Source organism: Rosa chinensis, chromosome 5, assembly GCF_002994745.2.
Source record: "Rosa chinensis cultivar Old Blush chromosome 5, RchiOBHm-V2, whole genome shotgun sequence".
NCBI classification, from domain to species: domain Eukaryota; kingdom Viridiplantae; phylum Streptophyta; class Magnoliopsida; order Rosales; family Rosaceae; genus Rosa; species Rosa chinensis.
In genome coordinates this window covers 79,890,738-79,904,349 of record NC_037092.1, presented here as the reverse complement: position 1 = coordinate 79,904,349, position 13,612 = coordinate 79,890,738, and the positions used below count along the sequence as shown (strand labels likewise).

General features: G+C 40.3%; 1 non-coding gene across 1 annotated transcript; it reads left to right on the top strand.

Annotated features, from left to right (window-relative positions):
- The first annotated feature begins 13,056 nt into the window (after window positions 1-13,056).
- Window positions 13,057-13,163, top strand: LOC112168529. Its single transcript, XR_002924290.1, has one exon. It is a non-coding gene; the product is annotated as a small nucleolar RNA R71 (small nucleolar RNA).
- The last annotated feature ends 449 nt before the right edge of the window (window positions 13,164-13,612 follow it).

Sequence of the window (13,612 nt, the reverse complement as noted above, 5' to 3'; positions counted from 1 at the left end):
TCATAAATGTTTTTAATTATGAATTAAGAACTTTTGACACTCCTGTGTTCAGAACTGGCAGGAGACTTGCTTATCACCAGAAGGCAATCCTAGATAATCTCTTATTTGCCTTTCAAGAAAGAAGCAGTGGTCTAATGTTCCCGGTACTCTTTGCACTAGCTGAAGAACTATATGAGAATGCCAGACCACAATTTGAAGAGAGTCATATACAGCAGAGTGTTGTAAGAAAAGAAAAAATTCTCTTCCTTGAAAGTCCAGAAAGTGCTAGGGTTCCTGTCATGGCACTTAATGAATCAGACTGGCATGAATTCCATAGTCTGATAGGAAGACATAATTCAGAAGACCTGGTTCCTCCAACTCTCTTTATTATCTCAGGTCCTTATGTTGGAAGATACCTGGTTAATGTTCAGAGTGAACATCCTCAAGAACACAAGCTTTGGCTTGTTGAAAATGGTTTTGTCCATAATCTGTGGACTAAAACAAATGATGATCTAAAAGGTTTGCCGCCTATCATTGTCAACACAGTCAAAAATGTAAGAAAGAATGACTGTATGCTTCGACTGAAGTTCAGATCCACTCCTCCAGAATGGATCCAGAAGGCAAACGGTGAGGTTGAATATATTCCTCCTTATCATTATGTAAGAATTATTCAAAGGAAATATCTTCAACCAGCCTGTGTAGGGTACAATGGCCAACCAAACTCAAGCATCTCATGGATGAAGGCCATGACTCTAGAATATATAAAAAAGATCATCTCTGAAGATACCTACAATACCTTCCTGGCAGCAGGGGAGAAAATTATCATCACTGCTTACGATCATCCTGACGTAGTCAGCAGTGACTTATTCCTATCTCTTACCAGAAAGGAGATAGATTCGACACTAGCATGCTTACGATGGGTGGAAAAGCTTGAAACTGACAACCACTACAAGATGTATGTTGATACAGATGTCGAAGACAATGCAACAACAGCAAGGATGGCCCAGGCAGATAACGACTCGTTTGTCCTTGGTCACAATTCAGAAACCGACGAGAACATGTGAAGCAGCAGGTGTAGAAAACACCGAAAGTTCTTTTGGACTCTTCCCAAAAGTGACTTTTGCTTTTCAAAAAGCAGGTGAAAAACATTTCACCTAAGAGTAACTGCTTTTCCCCGGCCGACCTCCACCAGCAGGAGCACTAAGGAAAGTAGGAAATCACGGAGTCGTTCTGTACATTTTATGTTTTTGAATTGTAGTTTGAGTTCCGCTCCCTATATAAGGAGCTTTAGCTTCTCTTAGAAGGCATTCGAAAAAAGGAAAGGATCAGTTCATATTAGTTCTAAGAGCAGAGTAATTTTCCTTCCTGTTTGTGTGAAGAAGTGTGCTCTCATTTCAAGTAAGTACTGTAATCATTCTTATGGATAGCTAAACAGCTTCTTAGCTGTTTACCTGAGAATGAGGCTCTGAAATTTTAGCTTGTAATTATGTTTATATAAATAATTTCAGTGTGTTCACCCACTTCATCAGTTTTTAAGTTAGCAAGTCAAGTTTCTATTATGTTCTTATCATTATTCATGTTCAGCCAGTATCTTACACTTTCTTTAAGTTCAGAATTCCTGTTTTTTTAAGAAAAAACTTGCCACAGCTTAGGATAGAAACAAGCAGCAGTGATTCCGCCTGTTAAAGTAACCGTTAGGCAGGAAGCCGTTAGGTGAAAAACTTGGGCATGTTGAAGGCTAGTTTTGTTTTTCTCAGAAGATGGAACAGGGTTTTCTACGAAAAAATGAGTTTTGGATCCAAAAGTCAGCATAGGATACACTAGGCACTACTTTAGAAAGGACTACCCTTATGAGTCTTTTCCCTTAAAAAGTCGTGTAAATGGGCAAAATACAAGGATGATGGATTGAATGGGCAAAATACCATGAGTTTTTGGGCAAACTGGCACAACCCCTTTAGAAAATGGTTTTCGATCGAGCTGATTCTGTGTAGTAAGTATAGATTAGGATGGTGTACTTCAAACAGTTGACGAAATATCGAGCTTCTGCTAGTAACTAGCAACCGATAGTTACGGTGCACTTTATGTGTTAAATGAGATTATTTTACTCAATCATGTAGCTAAAAATTTTATCTAAAATTGTCAAAAAACATAGCTATTACATTTAAAAAAAATTTGTTTAATAACACAATAGCTTATGTAATGAAATCTTTACATAAATATCTTATACCTTGATAAATTACCTGATGAATGACACTTTTTTTTTTCTGATGTAAAGATAATTTTATTGAAAAGAGACTAGCTTAGATGGTTACAGTCATATTGAAGTACATCTACAATACAATTGGGAGCTTGGTGGAGCCAAGACTCCTTTTGACCAGATTCAAAACCAATACTAGCTGGTTTATGCGCAGCTTGTTGCAATTTCTGGGGGCAAAACCGATTTGTACCTCATGGAACTGCATCTGGAGGTCATGAATGACACTGATTTGTTTGGCAATTAAATCTATGTATTGGAGAATATTGATTGTGATTTTCTTTGTATTAATAGAAATTGAAAGAGGAATGAGTCAAAGAGTAAAAACAGAAAATAAAGAGATGAAATTATGTATTTAATTGGGCTAATTAAAGGTGAAGCCGAAGAAGTTTTAAATCTATATTATTTTATAACTCATATTCTGACCTAGCCTCCTATGCTAGGGTTTACTTTCTAGTTTTCTAGAAAACAAGATTTAATCTACCATGGATATGGATATGCTTAGCTGGAATTGCAGAGGGATTTGCAATGACACGACAACTCGGGCACTGAAGGATTTGATAGCTCAAAACAGGCCCCAAATCGTCTTCTTATGTGAGACTAAGATAAGCAATCTTGTAGCCTTCGATGCTTTGTGTTTGTCACTAGGGTTTTCTCAGGCTAAGGAAGTGTTGAGTGATGGACAATCTGGAGGATTAGGCATGTTCTGGAACGATGATGTGTTGGTGAAAGTAGGTACGACGTCACAGCACCATATCGATCTTGAGATTGACCGAGGGTCCGGTCACCCTAGGTGGAGGCTTACGAGTTTTTATGGCTTTGCTCGGACGTCAGAAAGAGATAAGTCTTGGCAACTTTTGCGGGATCTTAGTGATTTGGATACTCTTCCTTGGGTAGTGACTGAGGATTGAAATCCTCAATAGCAATGAAAAGAAGGATGGTCCAATTAGGGCAGAAAGACATACGCGGGCACTACAAGAAATCTTAGCTTTTGCAATGGGTTTATATGCAAAGAACCAAAAATTCCTTGTATTTGGTGTGATTAAACAAAGAATGTTACCGTTCCTTGTATTTGTTTGAGATAATATACAAAGAAGAGCAGAATTCCTTGTATTTGAGTGACTTGGTTCATAAACTCTTCGCAAGCGTACGAATCGTTGTCAAGTAAGGGAAGTATTTGGACCTTAGTTTATCGTACCTCGGGGATTAGGTGTTGGACCTAACCAAGATAATTAGCGGTAGGATACTAAAAGCACACAAGAGAAAAAAAATAAAAGTAAAATAAAAACTATAAACAATCAAGGCACCAAGCCTTGGCAATGCTCGGCTTAGCTCACACCAAGCCTATTCAAAGCCACTAACTTATAGCCTCAAGATGGGTATACACAAATGAGTCGATTGATTTAATTTTTGAGAGTTGATTTGAACTTAACAAAAAGTAATAAAATGCAAAGCAATTAATAAAATGCAAGGAAATTAAACTAGAAAAGTGTGAACAATATAATGAGAATGTCGGGTGCTAGGGAGGTTCCTTCACCCAAATCTCATGTGTCGGAAGCTAATCTAATGTAGATGCAAATTTCCTACTTTGGCGGTAGTCGTATCCAAGGCAGTTCAAGGCTCAAGGACCGAAATTCCCTTTCATGGTATTCCTACTCCGGTTCAAGGGTCGTAGGAACTCACTTGGCATGAATTAGAGCCGGTTCAAGGGTCTCTAATTCACAGCAAGAGGCCTAAAGATCGAGCAATTAGACTACTAAGCGACCCGCCCGCGCATTCACGCAACGGGTGTAAATCACCATGCTTATAACCCCTCGAATACGAAATTGAAGGTTTCTAGCTTAGGAATTAGAGGGGGTCAAGCCTCTAACTCCATCCTAGACATGCTCAAAATACACACCCTAGAGTTGACTAGGCTCCTAGACATGCATTTTAACCCAACAAAAATTGATATAAGCATCCAACAAATTAAATTGCATCATGACATTAAAATAGGCATCCTTTACATAAAATTTGGACTAGGGCACACAACCCTAGCCCCCAACAACACAACTACTCACTACCCATCACCAAACTAACATCAAAATACATAATTGAAAGAGAAAAAAGTGAAGAGAAGTAGAGAGTAACAAGAACAAGCCACAAATTGCTATAGAGCAATTATGGCTAGCCTTGATTTATGGCTCCCACTTTTACCCAAATTTGATGTTTATGAAACTCTTGATGCTTGGGCTCCTCTTTGAATCTTGTGGAATTGATGAAGCTTTGTGGTGGAATAGTGAAGAAAATATAGAAAATGGGTTGGAGGTGGGTGATTCGGTGTTAGAGAGAAGAAGGAAGGCTGAAAATTGGGGTCTGCGGCTGTTCTCTTCTGTAGGGTTCTCCCCTTTCTGAAGGGTTGGCTGGTATATATATGGGGTCGTCCTGCTGCCTCAGAAAAAGGAATGGGAGAGGAATAGATGGCTGGGATTTTAAGGGACAAAATATGATCAATGGCGTGGAATTAAGGAGAAAAGAAACATTCTCTTCCTTGCTGCCACATGTCAGTGGGTTATTGGAAAAGTCAAATCAATGATCACGTGCAGCATGCTTCAATTAACCATTGGTTAATTAAGCTGCTGTTCATTAATTAATTGTATAATTATATTATTTTCTCTTCATTTCTTTTCTCTATATCGGCATTGACCACAGTTGACCATGTCGATAATTTCGTCCACTTGTCGAAAATTCTCAATTTCTCCGATTTCGCACCGTTTTCTCTCGTTTTCGCACAATTCCGCTTATTCTACAAAATAATAAAAATAGATTAATTACATATTAATTGACACGGGGATTAACTTATTTCTAGTGTTTTAGATATAATTACACGCATATAAATGCGTATAATCACACCCCCACACTTGAACTTTGCTTGTCCCCAAGCAAACTAAATGTACATTAATAGCCAAAAATCTATTAGCTCAAACATAACGAAAGTGCGATATTAGCCTTTCCAACCATAACCCTCAGAGAACTAATTATGTAGATGACCATGAGTTCGATAAAGCATGACATAGAAATTATAAATTTGTAAGGCAATTAAGATGTACATGTAAGAAATGCTCAAGTATATGCATATGTAAACCATGTGTCACATCAATCCACCACAATCAAATAGGCACATAAAAGACCCGACATAACCCACTAAACTCACAATGGTTCACTAAATATTACCGCTCAAGTGTTTAGGGGTTACATGTATTTCACTCAAAAGCAATTTCACAACACGCGCCGCCATATGCTTGCTCTTCGATCTCATCTCCGCTAGGTAACCCACAACATTCAAGATCAAGAGGACTTTTATTTGGTTGTAATGGGGCTAAGGGCAAGTGGCTAATAGAAATGAAGGATAAGGAAATACAAAGTCCATAAAAATCGGTGAAGCAACTCTCTCTTGTAGAGATTTAAGACTTTTACTTCCGAATGCTAAGTCACTCACTCTAAAACCCAATGTACAACCCACTAACTAAACTACGTACTACTTTTTTTTTTTTTTTTTTTTTTCACTTTCCTTGAACTTTCTTTTTATTTTCACAAATTTTTTTTTTTTCTTCTTCTTCTTTTTTTTTTTTTTTTTTTTTTTTTTGAGAACTTTCTTTTCTATACAAATCACTCACCCCCACACTTATTCTTTTGTAACCTCACACTTTTGACTTTTCTTTTCTTTTGAAGCACTCAAACATAAAGTCATTCTCTCGAATCGCTTCACCAACTACCATGGAAGGGTAGGATAAAAGTGTTTAGGCTAGGTAGGGATTTGTGGTGGTAATGAACAAAAGGCTAAATATATAAATAGGCTCAAAGTGTCAATCTAGTGGTAAAAATTTTTGGGCACATGCTTATTTGGCCATGGTGATATATAGTCCTAATGCCTCCATCCTTTCTATCATGTCGCAAGCTAAAAGTAGCCTCGAGAGATCTCAAGCAAGTTCTAGATACGCAATGTCATGAAATTGTACACACATGAAAGAATAAGTGAATGAACGATGCATACACTATAGATATAGGCACAAAAGCTCACAAATAAGGGCATGTAAGTTAATCGAAAAATCTATATGCTTCTTTAATTATGATGAACGAACCTAACATAGGCTATGTGCACACATATAGTCAAGCATAGATCACATATGCACTCAATTACAAAACAAATTCAAAGTCCTAGATCATGCTCAATCTATTCACAATCACAACAAGTTAAGTCCATGGCTCGTCATTGGGGTTGGAAAAGGCATTAACCACTAAAATATAATTACATAAAGCTAATCTATTTTTTTATTTTTTTTTTATATATTTTTTTTTTCATTCATAGGCTCCTGAGCCCTCACCCCCACACTTAAAACCAACATTGTCCTCAATGTTGTAAAGTGAGCTCGAAAGCTAAAATCTGTGTCGGATTTAGGCATGAGAGTGAAGTCTGGGAGAAGGCACAAAAATTAACTACAAAAATCTAAATCTAAATGCGGAGAAAAGATACGGAAAACCCCCTTTGTAGACACTTCCATTGCTCACGACCTTCGGAGAAGTCCAATATGAGACACCAACCTCAAGGCACAAGGCCTTGACTTCCTTAATGTATTCTCTATAATCGCTCTAGGTGCTCATGAAAAGATCAACTCCATTGAGAAATGTGTAGTGTCCAAGAGCAATGCATCACAAATAGCCCATTAAGGAATAAGGACAAGGGCCCTCCATTAAGCTCGTAGTCTTCATCCCATCAACTCAGAACCCAAAATCATCCTCCATAACCTCCACATAGGAATTGTAGCTCAAAATATCTCCTTATTCTCCACACTCCAAGCACCTCCTAACCTCCCAAAAAGATGGCTAAATAGCCTTATTGATGCAAAATGAACAAGAAAGAACATCACAAGTAATGCTAGGGTTGCCTCCCTAGCGAGCGCTTTGTTTAAGGACTTCATTGCCGGTCCATATGTCAAGAATGAGTCAAGGGACATCTTGGAGGGTAACCTCCTCCTCTTGAGTGTCAAATCTGGTGTCCAAGTAAGGTTTCAATCGATGCCCATTTACCTTGAAGGATTCCCCACCATGAAGATTCTTGATTGCAATAGCACCATGAGGGAAAACTTCAACTACCTCAAAAGGTCCACTCCATCTAGACCTCAACTTCCCAGGAAATAACTTGAGCCTAGAATTGTATAGGAGAACTTTTTGCTTGGGAAGAAATGTCTTCTTCACTAAGTGTCGGTCATGTATCACCTTGGTCTTCTCCTTAAACAATTTGGCACTCTCATATGCCTCTTCCCGGATCTCCTCCAACTCACAAAGATCAAGCTTCCGCTTCTCACCACTTGCTTCCAAGTCAAAATTCAAAAATTTGATAGCCCACATAGCTTTGTACTCAAGCTCGACCGGAAGGTGACAATTCTTTCCATAGCACAAGCGGAAAGGAGACATGCCAATAGGAGTCTTATATGCGGTCTGATAGGCCCACAAAGCATCATCAAGTTTAATAGCCCAATCCTTCCTAGAAGAGTTGACCGTCTTTTCTAAAATCCTCTTAATCTCTCTATTTGACACCTCCACTTGACCGGAAGTTTGAGGATGGTAAGGTGTGGCAACCTTATGCTTGACTCCATATTTCCTCAACAAGGCATCAAAAGTCCGGTTGATAAAATGTGTGCCGCCATCACTAATAATAATCCTAGGAGTCCCGAATCAAGAGAATATATGCTCTTTCAAGAACTTGGTGACTACCTTAGCATCATTCTTCCGTGTGGCCTTGGCTTCAACCCACTTCGAAACATAATCAACCGCAACTATGATATATTCATTCCCATGAGACTTCAGAAATGGTCCCATAAAGTCTATGCCCCAACAATCAAAAATCTCAACCTCCATAATATTAGTGAGAGGCATTTGGTCCTTGGAGGAAATATTGCCGGTCCTTTGACATCTATCACATTGAAGCACGAAAGAATGACAATCTTTAAACAAAGTAGGCCAAAAGAAACCGGACTGAAGGATCTTGAAAGCTGTCCTCCTCCCACCAAAATGACCTCCACATAAAGATGAGTGACACAATGAAATAATCTCCTGGGCCTCCCATTGAGGAATACATCGTCTAATCACCTGGTCCTTACCCACCTTCCACAAGTACGGGTCATCCCAAATATATGACCGAGCATCTCTAAGAAACTTCTTTCTGGCCTGTGCATCATAGTTATCCGGAATGAAAGTACAATTGCTAGCCCAATAGTTCACAAAGTCTGCAAACCAAGGCATCTCGGTGTCAACACAGAATAAGTACTCATCGGGAAAATGCTCAATCAATGGTATATCAGAAGAGTCTCCGCCATGCTCAAGTCTAGACAAATGATCTGCAACAAGGTTCTCTCTACCTGGCTTATCCTTGATCTCTATATCAAACTCCTGGAGTAATAACACCCAACGAATCAAACGGGGCTTGGCATCCTTCTTGCTCAACAAATATTTCAATGCCGCATGATCCGTGTGAACAATCACCTTACTCCCAAGAAGATAACTCCGAAACTTCTCCAATGCAAAAATAATAGCAAGAAGCTCCTTCTCGGTAGTAGTGTAATGAACTTGAGCATCATTCAAAGTCCGGGAAGCATAATATATTACATGGAGTGCTCGCTCAATCCTTTGACCCAAAACAGCCCCCATAGCAAAATCTGAAGCATCGCACATCAATTCAAATGGTCTAGTCCAATCAGGTGCAACCATCATAGGTGCGTGAGTCAACTTCTCCTTAAGTAACTCAAAAGCCTGTAAACACTCTGAAGTGAACTCAAATGGCACATCCTTGCCTAGCAGGTCACACAATGGCTTGGTGATCTTAGAGAAATCTGGAATAAAGCGTCTATAAAAGCCAGCATGCCCAAGGAAACTCCTAACTCCTTTCACATTCTTCGGTGGTGGTAAACTAGAAATTAACTCAATCTTCGCCTTATCCACCTCAATGCCACGTGATGATACTACATGCCCTAACACAATACCTTCTTCCACCATAAAGTGGCACTTCTCCCAATTGAGGACCAAATTGGTCTCCTCACACCGTTTTAGAACAAGGGTCAAGTGTCGAAGACAATCATCAAAAGTATCTCCATGAATCGAGAAATCATCCATAAAGATCTCCATAAAGCGCTCAGTCATGTCATGGAACAATGCCATCATACACCTCTGAAAAGTGGCAGGTGCATTGCAAAGTCCAAAAGGCATCCTCCTATATGCAAAAGTACCAAACGGGCATGTGAAAGTAGTCTTCTCCTGGTCTTCCTTAGCAATAGCAATCTGATTATACCCCGAATATCCATCTAAGAAACAATAGTGGCTATGACCTGCTAATCTCTCCAACATGTGATCAATGAAAGGTAGTGGAAAATGATCCTTCCTTGTCGCTCCATTAAGCTTTCTATAATCAATACAAACCCTCCATCCATTCTGAACTCGCTGTGGCACATCTTCACCCTTTTCATTTTGCACTACTGTAATTCCTCCCTTTTTAGGGACAACTTGAACTGGTGAAACCCATGGCGAATCAGAAATTGGGAAAATGACTCCAACATCTAGAAGCTTAATAATTTCTTTCTTCACTACCTCCATCATGGGAGGATTCAACCTCCTCTGAGCTTCCCGAGTGGGCTTATACCCCTCCTCCAAGTAAATGTGATGCTGACACTTGGATGGACTAATGCCTTTGATATCGGCAATGGTCCAACCAATAGCTCTCTTATGCTCACGTAACACTCTCAGAAGCTTATCTTCCTCAACTTTATTCAACTTCGACGAGATAATAACCGGTAATGTGCTCTCTTCCCCTAGAAATGCATATCTCAAAGTCGAAGGTAAAGTCTTCAACTCCAAATCTGGTGGGGTCTCATATGAAGGAATAAGTGGTGTAGTAGAAGGTGGCAAAGGTAAAACTGGTGGAACACATCTAGGCAAATATGGTGTCAATGCCTCTAAGTGTGCAATAGCCTCAATATGCTCCTTACTCTCAAATTTGCTTCCACCTTGAGCAATACAAGTCTCCATGTAATCCTTTGATGAATGCTCAATAAAGTTCTTCCCAACAATATCATCCATAACATCAATCCGGAAGCACTCATCAAGATGATATAATGGACTCCTCATAGCATCAAAAATCCGAAACCCAATGGTAGTGTCAAATACTGTCATGGTGAGTAAACCCTTCTTAACGTCAATCTTGACACCGGCAGTCACCATAAATGCTCTACCAAAAATGATAGGTAACTCATCATCATCATCCTCATAAGGAGGGTCCATGTCAAGTACAACAAAATCGGTCGGTACATAAATCTCATCTACCTTGACGAGAACATCCTACACCACTCCACGAGGGTACTTGATACTCCTATCTGCCATCTTAAGCTTGATCTTTAGAGGCTTGATCGATTCCAATGACAAAGTCTTGTACACATCATAGGGCATAAGGTTAATGCTAGCCCCAAGTCTAATAATGCTCGATCAAAGCTTCGTGACCCAATGGTACAAGGAATAGTAAAAGATCCAGGGTCACTAAGCTTAGGAGGCAACCTCCTTTGAAGTACGGCCGACACATGCTCACTCAAGTACACATCCTCATTCTCCACAAACTTCCTCTTATTAGTGCACATGTCTTTCAAGCACTTTGCATAGGCCGGAACTTGCTTGATGGCATCAAGTAATGGGATATTGATGTTAACGGACTTGAATAGCTCAATGAACTCTTGCTTTTGTGTCTCCCTCCTCTTCTTTTGATCTTGAGCCCTCTTAACTTGTGGATACGGAAGTCTAGGCTCCGATGGAGTCAAATCAAGAGGTGGAGAAAAAGTGAGACTCCCCCTTGAACCCCTAAGGGTGGTAACCGTCCCACTAGGGTTCTTAGCCCTCAAGGCCTCGCCTAGTGTAGAATGGATCGGTCCACTCCTATCCCTAGAATCCAAAGGTATATGAGAATAGTCTTCCTCCTTATTACTTCCCCCTTGATGTTGTTCCCGATGCTCACTAGATGATGAAATAGGCAGTGAACCATTAGAACTCAAATCTGAAGATGTAGTCCGATTAATAGAATGATCCCTAGAGGTGTTTTCGGCCAAGCTAGGATCCGTAGCCTTCACGGCCTCACCTTGCTTAGTAGGGCCAGAACCTTCCTCATCCCTAGAACTCAATCTTGAAGACGAACCATGTGTATCAATAGAAGTAGATGAAGTAGCTTCCGCCTTATTCCTCCCCCCTTGTTGTAGATCCCTAGATGATGATAAAAGAGTAGTGGGGCCAAAATGCACATGCTTAGGCGGTGCGGATAAAGAATTAGAAGCTTGAGACTTTGAAGATGTAGAATGAGATAAAGAGGTCTTCCTTCCTTGTGCACCTCCGGGAAGTACATTTTCTTCCTCCCCGGCTTCCTTATCCACCCCCTTATTTCTTCCTTCTGTATACAAATTCACATCACCCACTCCAATTTTCGGGGGTACATTTTCTTCCCCCCGGTTCCCATCCTCCTTAGAAATAAAAATACGATGCATATGCACATTATCATTAGCAACATGACCAAGAGGTACATTTTCTTCCCCCTTGGCTCATATGAATGCAACAAATTATCATCATCACTATCAATGCAATTTTCTACTAACACATGATCATCATCATTAGAATATGGAAATGAAGAGTGGCGATCATATATAGGAGTGGGAACATATGTATCATAAGAATGCGATATGGGAGAAGTGGGAGCATACATATCATCATGCACATTAAAATGGGAGTTGGAAGGTGTAGGCATGCGTACCTTATTGTCATAAATCCTCCCACTTCGAAGTGTAGTAATAGCCTTAGCTTGCTCATGTCTTGGATTTGGATCCGGTTGTGTAGGTAATGCACCTTGTGGGCGTGAACCAAGCTCTCTAGCTAATTGATCCATTTGAACTTCTAACTTTCCCACACTTTGAGCAAGAGAACTTTGACTTTGTGTAAGAACCGAAATATTTTGCTCCGTCTTCACTTGAGATTTGGTCAATGCGGTTAGTAACTCTTCCATATGGTTCTTTGTTGGCTCTTGAGTGGTATTAGGCACCCCTTGAAGAACTTGCCTATTTTGAAATCCGGGAGGTACATTTTGTGCATGAGAACCATAAGAACCTCCATGAGAAGTACCAAATGAAGACCCTTGGCCATGAGAACCAAGAAATGAAGAATGTGGTCCTTGTTGCCCTCCATAAGAATAAACACCACCTTGTTGTGCACTAGAAGATCCTCCACTATCTCTCCATGAGAAGTTTGGGTGATTTCTCCACCCCGGATTATAAGTGCTTGAATAAGGATCATTCCTTGGTCGGTTTGGAAAACTACCAACCGCTTTAGCATGCTCATCAACAAAATCCGGATAACTAGAGGCAAAATGACACTCACTAGTAGCATATGTAGGTGACTCACAAAGTAGACATAGTGATGAAGGCATAGAGGCGGCCTTTACATGATGTGTAGGTGCACCATAATCTTGAGCTTGAAGAAGTAGATCAAGCTTCCTCTCAAGCTTTCTATAATCCGCACTAGAGCTCTCTTGAGCAACTCGTGTCTCATGAGTGCTTTTGGTGTCATAATATGGATCTTTCCTCAATTTTTCTCTCCTAGAGTCATGATCATCCCATTGCCTCGATTGTCGACCCAAGTGCTCAAGTATATCCCATGCTTCTGTTTGACCATGGCTATGAAGTGAACCTTGTGCGGCAACATCAACCCTCCTCCTCTCATGTGGCAACAAACCACCATAAAAACCGTCAATCATCATCGACTTAGTCAAACCATGATGGGGACATGCATTGCAAATATCCTTGTACCTATCCCATGCCTCCCAAAATGTCTCATGATCGCGTTGAGCGAAGAGTAAGAGCTCATGCCTCATGCTAGTGGTCTTGTGTGGTGGGTAGTAAGCATCCAAGAAAGTTTCTGTCAACTCATCCCATGATCGTATACTCCTTGGTTGTAGCTTCAAAAACCATCCCTTTGCATCATCTCTAAGTGAGAAAGGAAATAACCGCATCTTGAACTCACCTTCCGGAAGTCCACTCTTTGACATAGTGCTTACAATCGCCTCAAAATCTTGCATGTGGTTGATGGCCTTCTCGGATGGCATTCCACGGAAAATAGGTAAGATGCTCAATTGTTGTGGCTTGATCTCAAAGTCCACATCTCTATCCGGAAGTACTAAGCATGATGCCGTATTGGTCATGGAAGGTCTAGAGAACTCCCGAATAGGTCTTTCCACCATCTCTCTAACCGGTGATCTAATCGGACTCGGTGAGGGATTTCTTGGAGGTACTCTTGGCCTTGGTGGTGTTCGTGAACGATTTCTTG